General features: G+C 40.4%; 1 pseudogene across 1 annotated transcript; it reads right to left on the bottom strand.

Moving 5' to 3' along the window:
* Window positions 1-7,388: 7,388 nt before the first annotated feature.
* On the bottom strand, window positions 7,389-8,395 carry LOC308635161 (centromere protein N-like; annotated as a pseudogene). The gene is made up of 2 exons: window positions 8,178-8,395; window positions 7,389-8,112 (listed from the first exon to the last, which is right to left on the bottom strand). The product of its transcript is annotated as a centromere protein N-like (transcript).
* Window positions 8,396-12,589: the final 4,194 nt, after the last annotated feature.

Here is a 12,589-nt window from a genome sequence, read left to right on the forward strand (position 1 = left end):
CAGATCAGACACTGAAACTGTCTAATTCTTTACATAATTTCAGGTAGGAGTGACAAAGATTTTATCTAGAGATCAGAGAAAAGATCTCTAGATAAATTTCGGTGACTATAACAGTCTGTCACCAACTTTTATTTCAGTAGAAACACTTTATTCAGAGGTATTTTTTAAATTTCATGTCCTCAGTATAGTAACTAAACTACTACAGTAATCTACAAAGTTCTCATTTTCTCTAACTCCCCCTACCACATGTCCCAAGCCAGGCACAGCTATATTTCCAAACTCCTTGCCATCATCTTGTAAATCTATATAGACAGCAACATTTTTTTAAATGTTGTTAGGGTATAAAGAGAAGAAAGACTAATGTTTTCTGTTGCTATAATTGAGTACCACAGACTGGGAAATTTATTGAGAATATAGATTCTTTAGCTCACAATTCTGGGGGCTGAGAAGTCCAAATTCTGGAAGCATGGTGCCAGCCTGATAAGGGGCCTCTTACTGCATTTTAACATGGCAGAGGGAAGCAGGGCACACATACCAGTAATCCCAGTGACTCAGGAGGCTGAGGCAGGATTGTGGGTTCAAAGCCAGCCTCAGCAACTCTGCAAGGCCCTAAGCAGCTTAGTGAGACCTTGTCTTACCAAAAAAAAAAAAAAAAAAAAAAAAAGCTGGGGGTGTGGCTCAGTGGTTAAGCATCCTGGGTTCAATCCCTGGTACAAAAAAAAAAAAAAAAAAGTGCCAGAGGACATCACATGGCCTGATAGCTCAGGTCTCTTCATCTTATAAAATCCTCATCTAATCTGAATTACCTACCAAAGGTGCATCTTCAAATAACATTGGCATATGAATTTAGGGATTAAGTTTCCAACACAGGAAATTTTAGAGGACACATTCAAACAGAGCAGAGAAGAATGTCCTCTTTTCTTTTTAAAGCAGTGAACTAGAAAGTAACTACTGCAAATAAAAGGAAGAGATTGATTACATAAAAAAGCAAGCCCTAACTATATGCTGCCTACAGGGAACGCACTTTACACATGACATACAAATAAAAGTACAAGGATGGAAAAAGATATACCATGTTACTGCCAATCAAAAGAAAGCTAGCATGGCTGTGTGTATATATAGGACACAGCAGCTTTCAGATCAAAAAATTATTACAAGGATAAGGAACCCAGATGCTGAACAAGGAAGGTAGTGGCAGGGCTAACAATAGCACCTTCAGGGACAGCCAGCCAGAGCTGCAGACCTAATGGAGCTCTTTCATCTGTTCTCAAGGACATCTTGGTGGACAGCATTTTAGTCTGAAACTTGGGGAGTAATAGTGATGACTTAGACCTTGGACCTTCTCTGAGGACTACACCATGGAAACATGGAAGATATGGGGCTCCTAGTTGATCTGAATAAATGCAGGGATACCTTCCATAATAAATATGAGTGTTTGGGGCTGGGATTGTGGCTCCGTGGTAGAGCGCTCACCTAGCACGTGTGAGGCCCTGGGTTCTATCCTCAGCACCACATTAAAAAATTAAAGATACTGTGTCCAACTACAACTAAAAAAAAAAAAAAAAGAAATATGAGTGTTTAATGTGAATGACAAGGGAAATATCAGCATAATAAACTGCTTGCCTCCAGATTTGGCTATAGATATCTTTTATCCGTATGTTTTTCATTTCTTGATCATTTATCATCTTTTAAGATATGCATTTGTAATATGTGACATGAAATATTTTAATAAGGGGATGGATTATCTCATAACAGGAAATCTGGAGGCAAAAAGGCCTCAGGGTTGGTTATGTCAGTTCCCTGGATTCTTCTCATCTTTCTAGTCTGCCTGTGGCTCTTCAGGTTAGATAAATAATAAAATGATAGCAGCAGCTCCAGGCATCTTATCCTGATATGAACCAATGTCAAGAAATTGAATTGACCTATTTGTTCCCAGTTATGTCTCATTTCTAGAGCTAAGAAACCTTTCCTAAAACCATCTAGAAGACTTCCTCTCACACCTTATTGTCCCGAACTAGGTCACATGCCTGCCTCTAAATTTGTCATTGGTAAGGGGAGTCAGACCTGTATGATTAACTTCAAATTGCTGGATTGACCCAAGTCACACTGCAGTAAGAAAAGGAATAAAGATATGTAGAAAGGAGATAAAAGATAAGGAAAAAAACTATAATTGTATATCTGAAAGCTCTATGGTCAGATTTACTCCCCAAACCTGTTTTTTTTTTCCTCCAGAAAAAAAAAATCTGAGAAATCTACAAATCTTAGGGTTACTATAAATTCACTCATCTGTGAAAACTGTCTCATTCTGATTAAAGCTGAAGGTCACTACACAATGTATTTTCAGATTAGATAAAGCAAAAGTGGGTATATTTTAAGGCACATCCCACATGTTATCTAAATAAGAGACAATATCAAACTGAAGATCCCGGGAGAAGACAAGACTACCATGAACATCTTGCAATCCATGATCAAAGTACTGAATTCACCAGACTGAAGTCATTTCCATATACCTTCCCATGCCTACTCCTACAAAGTTTCCTGTAAAAGAAGAGACCGGGATCCCCAAAGCACTTCTTGCTCTTGAGAGAGTTTGCACTGTGCTCTAAGAATGTGTGTCTTTCCCTTTGCCTTTCAAATAAAGCTCTTCCTCTTTACTAAAACCTGATGTGTCCTTCAATACTTTTAGGTGATGTGTCAAGAACCTAGAAGGTTCGAATAGGCATCTCTGCCCCTGGATAGGCCTCTTTGAACCCTCTTATGGTGACAACATGATGAGGGGGTGGTCATTGAAAAGTGTTCACTTACTAGGAAAGAGAGAAAAATCACTTTTATGCAGGTTTTAGTATTTACTTAAGGGGTGTTTCCCTTAAAAGTTCATGTGAAAAACAACGCAAGAATTTTCAGAGGTGAATTGATTAGATTATGATTGTGACCTAACCAGTGAATTAATCAACTAATATGGATTAACTAAATATTAACTGTAGGCAGGTGACTAGAGGAGGTAGGCCACTGGGAAATGCCTCTGGGGGGTTACATTTATCCTTGGTGTCCTTTCTTTCTGCTCCCTAGTTGATATGTCCTGAGCAGCTTTCCTCCACCATGCCCTTATGCTATGATGTTCTGCCTCATGTTGGGCCCAAAGCTATGGATTCAGCTGACCATGAACTGAACTTCTGAAACCATGAGCCAAAATAAACTTTCTCCTCTATGTTCTTGTCAGGTCTTTTGGTCTCAGTAATGAAAAGCTAACTAAAATAGAAATTGGTACCAAGAAGTGGGGTCATGCTATGACTAACCTGACTATGTGTTTGAAAAGCCTTTGGAACTGGTTTGCAGGTGGGGGAACTTTGAAACATTTTGAGATGCAAGCTAGAGATGCTTTAGAATGTTGTAAATGGAGCTTAATGGGTTATTCTGGTAGAAGCTTAGAATGTTAGGACTATATATACTGAGCTCATGATGTTTCAGAGAAGAGAACTCTATTGGAAATTGGGCTGGAAACCATTCGTGTTGCATTCTGGCAAAAAACTTGTCTACATTTTGCCCATGTCTTGAGACTTTCTGTAAAGCTGAATTTAAAGGTGATCAACTAATTAATCTGGCAGAGAAAAATTCCAAGTGTATACCAGATCAGACACTAAAACTGTCTAATTCTTTACATAATTTCAGGAAGGAGTGACAAAGATTTATCTAGAGATCAGGGAAAAGAAATTTTGGTGACTATAACAGTCTCACCAACTTTTCTTTCAGTAGAAACACTTCATTCAGAGGTACTTATTAAATTTCAAATCCTCAGTAGTAGCAAGTCCTTCAGGGGTAGCATGAACATTGCTGTTGGCTTTTTAGCCAAGTTACTATGATAATCAGGAACAGAAAGATTGGAAAATCTTGCAGTTTGGCCGTGTGAGTAAAATTGGGGCTAATGAAAAGTGTGTTTGTTAAAGAGAACATAACCATTAAAGAAATACCAAGTACTTTATCCAGAAACAATTAGAAAGGTGGCTTGAGGATATCTCAGGAATTGATAAGACCACAGCCATCTCAGGCTCAAGAGTATAAAAGTATAAAATCGTTTTGATAAAGACAATGAGGCACCCTGCTTGTACAAGGGCCTAGGAAATGTTTTCACCATAGTCAGCCACCCAGGCCCTCAGAGGATGCTGCAGCCATGGCTCCTACTTGAGATGATGGTGGACCTTGGCATCATCCATGTGGTGCTGGTTCTGCAGGAATGCAGGATGCTGGAGTTTAGGAGCTTCTGCTGGGATTTCAAAGGAAGGCCTGGGAAGCCAGGCAAAGTGTAGCAGGGTCATATCCCTGTGGGCTGCCCCTGAGGAGGTGATGCGTAAAGATGTGAGAAGGAAGCCAAAGCAGCAGTGAAGGCCCTTGGGATTAAGAGATGCCAGTAACACAGGACGCCTACTGAAGGGAGCTGCAGGAGTCAAGCAGAAACAAGCCAAGAGAAAGGCCACGTGGGCACGACCAGCAAGGCCATGTGGTGAAGTTACACAAGCCCTTCAGAGAAACAGTAAAGCTCCATGTCCCCAGATGCTGGATGTGGAGCAATAGGACTTGTTTGTTCAGCTTTTGTTTAGATTTCAATCTTGCTTCAGTCCCGTCCCTTCCTTCTATACCTCTATTTCTTTCTTGTGGAATGGAGATTATTATGGTCTGGATGTGAGGTGTCCCCCCAAAAGCTCATGAGACAATGTGAGAAGGTTCAGAGGAGAAATAATTGGGTTATGAGAGCTTTAACCCAGTGAATTGATCCCCTAATGGATTAGCTGAGTGGTAACTGAAGACAGGAAGGGTGTGGCTGGAGGAGGTGGGCACTAGGGGTGTAACTTTGGGGTATATATTTTGTATCTGGTGAGTGGAGTCAGAGTCAGTCTCTCTCTCTCTCTCTCTCTCTCTCTCTCTCTCTCTCTCTCTCTCTCTCTCTCTCTCTTTCTCCTCTCTGATCATCATATGAGCTGCTTATCTCTGCCACTCTTCCACCATGATGTCCTGCCTCACCTCGAGCCCTGAGGAATGGAGTTGGCTGTCTGTATTCCAAGACCTCTGAATCTGTGAGCCCCCAAATCAACTTTTCCTACACTAAAATTATTCTTGTCAGGTTTTATAGTCGCAGCAGCAAAAAAAGCTAACTAAAACAGAAATGTTTACTCTGTGCCACTATATTGGATATATATAATATCCAATTTGCTCTTTATTGGGGAAAACATCCATGAGTTTGCCTTGAGTCTCGGATGAGATTTTGGACTTGGACTTTGGGGTATTTATGGAACTCTCAAGACTATGGAGACTCTTGGAGATGGTCTAAATGTGTTTTGCATTGTGAGATGGGCATGAGTTTGGGGGGTATGGGGGTGTAATGTCATGATTGTGATATGAGGTATCCCCCAAAAGTTCATGTGTGAGACAATACAAGAATCTTCAGAGGTGAAATGATTAAATTATAAAAGGTATAACCTAATCAGTGTATTACTCCACTAACATGGTGGTCACTACAGGCAGGTAGGTATGGCTGGAGGAAGTAGGTCACTGAGAGTACGCCTCTGGGGTTTATATTTTGTGAGCACAGCTCTTTGCTTCCTTGGTGTCATGTCACATCCTAAGCTGCTTCCCTCCGCCATGCTCTTCTGTCATAATGTTCTGCCTCACCTGGGGCCCACAGCAATGGAGTAAGCTAACCATTGACTGAACCTCTGAAACCCTGAGCCAAAATAAACATTTCCTCCTCTAAGTTGGTCTTGTCAGGTTTTTGGTCACAGTGATGAAAAGGCTAACTAACACAGCAGGCAACTACAGGCTCAGGACAGTTGCCAATGTTTACAAATTGGAAGATTTCACATAAAAATTTATAATTCTACCTTTGCACCTTTGCTGTTTTTTTAGATTTTTTAATTGAGATAAAACAGCAAAAATTTATCATCTTAATCATTTTTAAGTATGTAGTTTGGTGGTATTATTTTCTCATTCTATGCAACTGGTCTCCAGAACTTTTCACCTTGCAAAATTTTTCACCAAAACCCATTAACCAACTCCCCAATTTCCCTTTCCCACAGCACCCAGAAACAACCATTCTACTTTTTGTCTCTAAGAATTTGACCATTGTAACTCACATAAGTGGAATTATGTTATTTATTTTTTTGTGTCTGGTTTATTTCACTTAGCACAATGTCCTCAAAGTTCATCCATGCTGTAGCCCCTATTGTTTTATCATAGACTGAATAATATTCTGTTGTATGATATATGAAATCAGACTTCCACATGCAGTTTACCCACTCATCTGTTGATGGATACTTGGGTTGCTACCCATTGTGATTAATGCTGCTATGTGTTTGGGTATATAGATGTCTCTTTAGGACCCAGTTTTCAATTCTTTTGGGTATATGCCCAGAAGTGGAATTACTAAATCATACAGTAATTCTATTTTTACTTTTTTGAGTAACCACCATCCTGTTTTCCATAGTGACTGCCTTATTTTTCATTCCAATTGCTTCACATCCTTGCCAACATATATTACTTTGCAGTTTTTTTTCCATAGTAGCCATCTTTTAATGAGAATAAGGTGATATTTCATTGTGGTTTTGAGTTGCATTTTCCTAGTGATTAGTGATTCTGAACATCTTTTTAAATACTTCTTGGCATTTAGAAATCATATTTAGAGAAATGTCTATTTGAGTGTTTTGCCCATTTTTAATTGGATTATTTGATTTTTTACCACATTTTCAGTATCTTTAATCACAAATAAGTATTATAATGGTCAGTTTGGATGTAATACCTATGATAAAATAATTATTAAAAGTATCGCATTTACAGTAAAACAATTGTTTTATATAAGTGAGTCATTGGATATGTAACGTCCTTCAGTAACAACTTAGTGGACCCAATTCTACTCTCTAAATGGACCAATTTTATGATTCTCCTGGAAGTTTTGAGTTGGGCATAGTTCCTTGGTGTTCATTTCAAGTGATCAAAGCTTAAAAGAAAATCCCTAGAAACCAATAATTGGAACTAGACCTCCTTAGGATGGAGTAGAGGTAAGAGTGGGGGAAAAGGACACTAGATATGATGCCAACAGGATGATGCCATCTGCTTGGCTTCAGAGCATTCTGCACTCAAGGTCAATCCAGAGCCTATACATGTACTGTCACCTCTCAAATGCCCACAACTGCTATATTTATCAGGAAAATGAGAGAGGGGGCCCAAGGAAGAATCAGTCCCAACAATCATATGAACACTTCTAAATTTTCAATACCAAGGATTAATTTCTTGGTATTGAAAGTATAAGCTTATAACCAGAAGCTGTCCAGTTAGCCATTAACTGGAATGCATGTGCATCATCGCCAAGGAGCCTTTGGGCTTACAAAACCATATACATCTTATTTGTCTCTGATTTTAAAATAATCCATTCCCTTGTTGGATATGCAGGTAAGCAGTGGAGAAAGTGGTACATCTGCAATACCAGCTGGTGCTAAGGATTTCAATGCTTCCAAAAATGTGACCTAGAGAAATTTATTAGGCACCAGACGGGTTCTTTCCTCTAAGCCAAGATGCCCCCATTTAAGTCACTTTTGAACTCTGTTTCAAGCTTACATTATGCAAATTCTAGTTGTGGTTGAGGACAATCTCCAAAAGTTTTCTTTTTCTTTGGACTCTGTCTTTTTCTACTGTGTTTTCCTGAATGATCCTTGAATCCATATTTACATCTAGTCCCAGTCATCTTTCCTGTAGAGGTGTTGTAGAGTTGTGATTTTCAAAGGTCTTATTATACTGTTAAAAACAATAGCCTGAGAGAGTCCAGGTGTCGACTTCTCAGGTCCACTTTCACCATCTGATGGTGTTGCTAGCAACTGCCAGTGCCTGACCCAGAGGGCAAAATGTTCTTTAGCAGGGAGGAGGGGAAGGCGTAGAGAGTCTGGGGGTAACGCAGCATGTTTGTGGGTTGGTATTGATTTGGCTTTGTACACCTTGTTCCCCAGGCAATTCAGACTTTATTCTCCTCAGCATCTCTAAAGCTGACCGTCACATTTTTCAGTGCTCTCTGAAGAATTTTCTTGAATGAGTGTTTGAATTGTTCCACATCAAAAAGATCAATGTCTTCATCTGGTTCTGTACTCATCTGAGTTTGAGTACATCCCAAACTTTTTGGTGCCAATGAACTTGAGTATAAATGACATCTGCAAGGGCTGCATCCTTGAGACTCAAATACTTCTCACACAGCAGAACCAAGTCCTGAATGAGACATTCCTTTCTCTGATGGAACTTATGGTCTGCAGTTGGTTAACAGATTAAAAAAAAAATCCCAGGCTTTTAAGGTTCTCATCATTTCATACATGGGGATTTTCAAGATGGTCCTCCTGATAAACTGGGCAACAGTCTCATCCATCTCTTGGGCACGACCCCCATCTCCAGCAGTGCCCTTAGCAATGGTGTCCACCAAGGCACCTTCAAAGCCACCAATGGCAATTCCCAACACCCTAAAGCTCCAGGGTATGAGGTCCCACAAGGTCCAAAATGGTAGTCTGTTGTTGAGTAAGAGATCTTTATGTATTCTAGATTTTAACCCCATGTCAGATACATGATCCCATATTAACTCCACATCAAATATTTTCTCACATTCCATTGGTTGCCTTTTTAGTCTGATACTTGTGTCCTTTGATGAACATTTTTAAGTTTGATGTACTCCAACTTATCTTTTTTATTTTATTGTCTCTGCTTTTGATGTCATATCTAAGAAAATATTGCCAAATCCATTGTCATGAGATTTTCCCCCTCCATTTCCTTCTAAGAGTTTTATAGTTTGACATCTTATGTTTAGGTTTTTAATCCATTTTGAGTTATATTTTGTATTTGGAATAAGGAAGATACACAAATTAATTACTTTGCATATGGCTATATCCAGTTTTCTTTTTAAAAATTTGTTCTTTTTAGATATATATGAGTATATTTTGACATATTATACATGCAAGGAGTATAACTTATTCTAATTAGAATCCCATTCTTGTGGCTTTACATGATATGGAGTTAATACTGATCATGTATTCATATATGACCATAGGAAAGTTATGTCCAATTCATTCTACTGTATTTCCTATTCTCTCTCCCCTACCGTCATTCCCCTTTGTCTAATCCAATGAACTTCCATTTTTCCCCTCCCTACTCTTCCTTGTTGTGGGTTAACATTCACGTTGTCAGAGAGATCATCCTTTCCCCATTGTGTGGTCTTAGCACCTTAGTTAGAATCACGTGACCACATAGATTATAAGTGTTTATTTCTGGGCTCCTTATCCTTTGCCGTTGGTTTGTATATCTGACCTCATTCCAGGAGTATATAGTTTTGATTGCTGTAACTTTATAGTAATTTTTGAAATCTGAAAGTGTGAGGGCTTCAGTGGTGTCTGGGTTTTATAGATTGTTTTGTCTATTTGGGACCCCTTGATATTCCATATAAATTTTAGGGTTATTTTTCGATCTTTGCTTAAAATGCTACTGAGATTTTACCAGGTTATGGGGTCCCGCAAGGGACTGCATTCAGTCTATTAGTTGCTTTGAGCAATGCTGACCTCTTAACCATATTAAGTCTCCAGTCTACAAACACGGTATGTCATCCCATTTTTCTAGAATTTCTTTCAGCAGTGTTTTATTATACTCAGAGCACAAGTCTTTCACTTCCTTGGATAAGTTTATTTTTAAGTATTTTGTTCTTTTTGACGCTATTGTAAATGAAATTGTTTTCATAATTTCCTTTTCAGATAGTTCATTGTCCACTTTTGCTTTTATTTAAAAAGAAGAAGAAAATCTGGCTCCATCAGCTGACTTTCCTGCATGGCAGCAGGTTTTGAGCTGAATAGCAGCTGCTCCTTGTAGGAGGACATTTGTTCTCCAGTTTGCTACAGCCCCTGTCTGGCCAGCTTCCCCTCACATTCCCTGCCTGCCCCCTGCAGGCATTTGTGCCTTCTACCCCTTATTTAGATCATCCACAGCGGTGGGTACACACTGCTGCTATCCATTAGGAAGGAGCTAGAGTGGTAGAACACTCTGGAACAGGCAGGCACCTTGACAACTGAACAAAACAAAATCAAATCTGATTTTCCATGCTCCTGAAATGATCTGTAAGCACCCAATTAATTTATTGCAACCATTCAGAATAGAAAAACTTCAGAAACATATTGTGTGTGTTTTTCTGTACAACAGAATGCAGGATACAAAACTATTCTTTGTGATTTAACAAAATAGACAGTAATGACCCCATCCTGTGCTGGGTGATAAAGAAACTCCCTCAGGAGTTAGTGAACTATGTAGAGTTGTTTATCATTGCCTCGTAAATGGCCACAGACACGCGTGTTCCAGGCTCTTGCATTTGCTAGGGAATTTTTTGTTTTTCTTCCCTTCCTAGAGGTTCTTGCTACCAGCAGTACATCTGCCTGTAGCAGTCTGCCTCCGCTTCGTAGCTGATGCTTTCAGCACACTGTGGGCTGGGACCAGGCAGTGAGGTTTACTAGAACTGTCAGAGTCAACAGTGGCAAAACAAGTTTCCTGTAGTCTCATCATTGCTTCACAGCTTACCCATGAGGTGGGGTAACAGAAGAGCCCACCCACAGATGAGATAAGGGACTGATAGTCAAGAAGACCAAAGCCATAGAAGTCATAGAGCTGACTTGGAGCAGGCAGGATCCTGCAGCTACAGTCCTCTGGCCACCTGGGGAGCCACAGGGCTGGAGGCACTGCCCATCACTATGGGAGGCACTTGACCTCTTGGCACTGAGCGCACTCTGTCTGTTCTTTAATAGAGAAATAAAAAGCACTTCTGCCTTTTCTGTATCCCTCTCCCTCTTGGGAGCCCAAATCAACAGCTCAGCAGCTTAAATACATTTTCACTTTTCCCAAGGAATTTCATTTTCGATTACATCCATGAGGCACCCCCTCCCCTTCATTGCTCTATGGGAAGATTTTTGTTTTGTTCATTTATTTTAGATTTTTCATTGTGAACATTTTAAAATACATTCAATATTTGGAAAAGACCAGGATAATTAACCCCAAATGCCCATCATTCATTTTCAACTTTGCTGTTTTCTTTCATCTCCCCCCTCCACCTTTTTCTTTTGTCCCCCTGAAGCCAGAGAGGTGGAACATCTTAAAATAACATTGTTTTGTTTTCAGGAACCCATTTTAACAACAGGCCATAATCTCCATGGATTGTCATGTATGAGTTATAGTACTAGCAAGGAAATGAACATGCACCACTTCTCGTCCTTTGAACAACCCTCAAAGGTAAATCCCCTTTTAGTAGACGAGGACATTGAGGTTCTGCCTTAATGTGTGGCTAGAACAAAGGCTACATGATGGTGTACTAGTTGGGTGACTCTGAAGGAAAAAGCAACAATATTGTTTTCTTCTTTCTACTCTCACACTCTCAACAGTCACTTTGGACAGCAGGTGTTAAGTCTCCCTACCAACAACCAATTCTCTGATGTAGGACACCAACGGGGTGTCCTCTAGTTCAACCCAATGTTGATGCTCACTACCTGGAGATAAAACCAGATCCTGAAGGTTGAGCTCTGGGACACGCAAGACTGCCCCCACTTCAGATGCCCAGCTGCAAGTCCCAGGTTGTGGCCCATGATTCTGACTGTAGACCAGGGCTCCTATGAGCCTCCTCCAGGTGTTCCGTTAATTTGCTAGAGGAGCTCACAGGACCCAGGGACTTCCATTTGCCCATTTATTGTAAAAGATAATACCAAGAATACAGATGAACAGCCAGATGAAAGAAATGTGAAGAGGCACGAGAAAGAAGTGTGGACATTCTAGGCCCTCTTTGGGATGCCACCCTCCAGCACCTCTGTGTGTTCACCTACCTGGAGGCTCTCTGTCTTTTTGAGTGCTTAGGGAGCTTCATAGGCATGATCAATTCCATCAACCAATTACAACGGCCCCAGGTGATCACCTCAACTTTTCTCTCCTATCCAGAGGCTGGGGGAGGGCACCCAATGTCCATCCCTCTATCCTGCCTCAGTCTTTCTGGATATAGCCCCCATCCTGCATTTATTTAGGGGCCTCCTACCACTAGTTGTCCCATTTGTACACAAAAGACACTTATTATTTTGGAGATTCCAATGGTTTTTAGGAGCAATGAGCCAGGAACCCCTGGGATGCCAAATATGTATTTCTTACTTCACAGTATCACAGATGCAGTTCCGGCTATATAACAGAAAGGTCCCAAATGTAGTATCCTGAGCACGTTAAATGTTTCTCTCCTTTAAAAGTTCACCTAGGTCCAGATCTTGCCCAGGGTGAGCATGTGGCTGGGTAGGGACCCAGATCTCATCTCACCTCACTCAGCCATTCTCAACATCATAGACCAAGATGGCTGCTCCAGGTTTTCTTGTCAGCTGGAGGTGGAGAAGGGAATATTGGACAGTGTGCCCATTCCCTTGAAGGGCATGATCCTTAGGTTTCATGCATAGTTTCTACTCACCAACCACTGTCCTGCATTTCATCACATGATCACACCTGTGAGGGAGACTGGGAAATGTAGTCCAGATTTTGGGTAGGCTGTGACCTAACAAAAATTTAAAATTCA

Source organism: Spermophilus citellus (genome assembly GCF_964194105.1).
Source record: "Spermophilus citellus genome assembly, chromosome: 16".
Classification (NCBI taxonomy): Eukaryota; Metazoa; Chordata; class Mammalia; order Rodentia; family Sciuridae; genus Spermophilus; species Spermophilus citellus.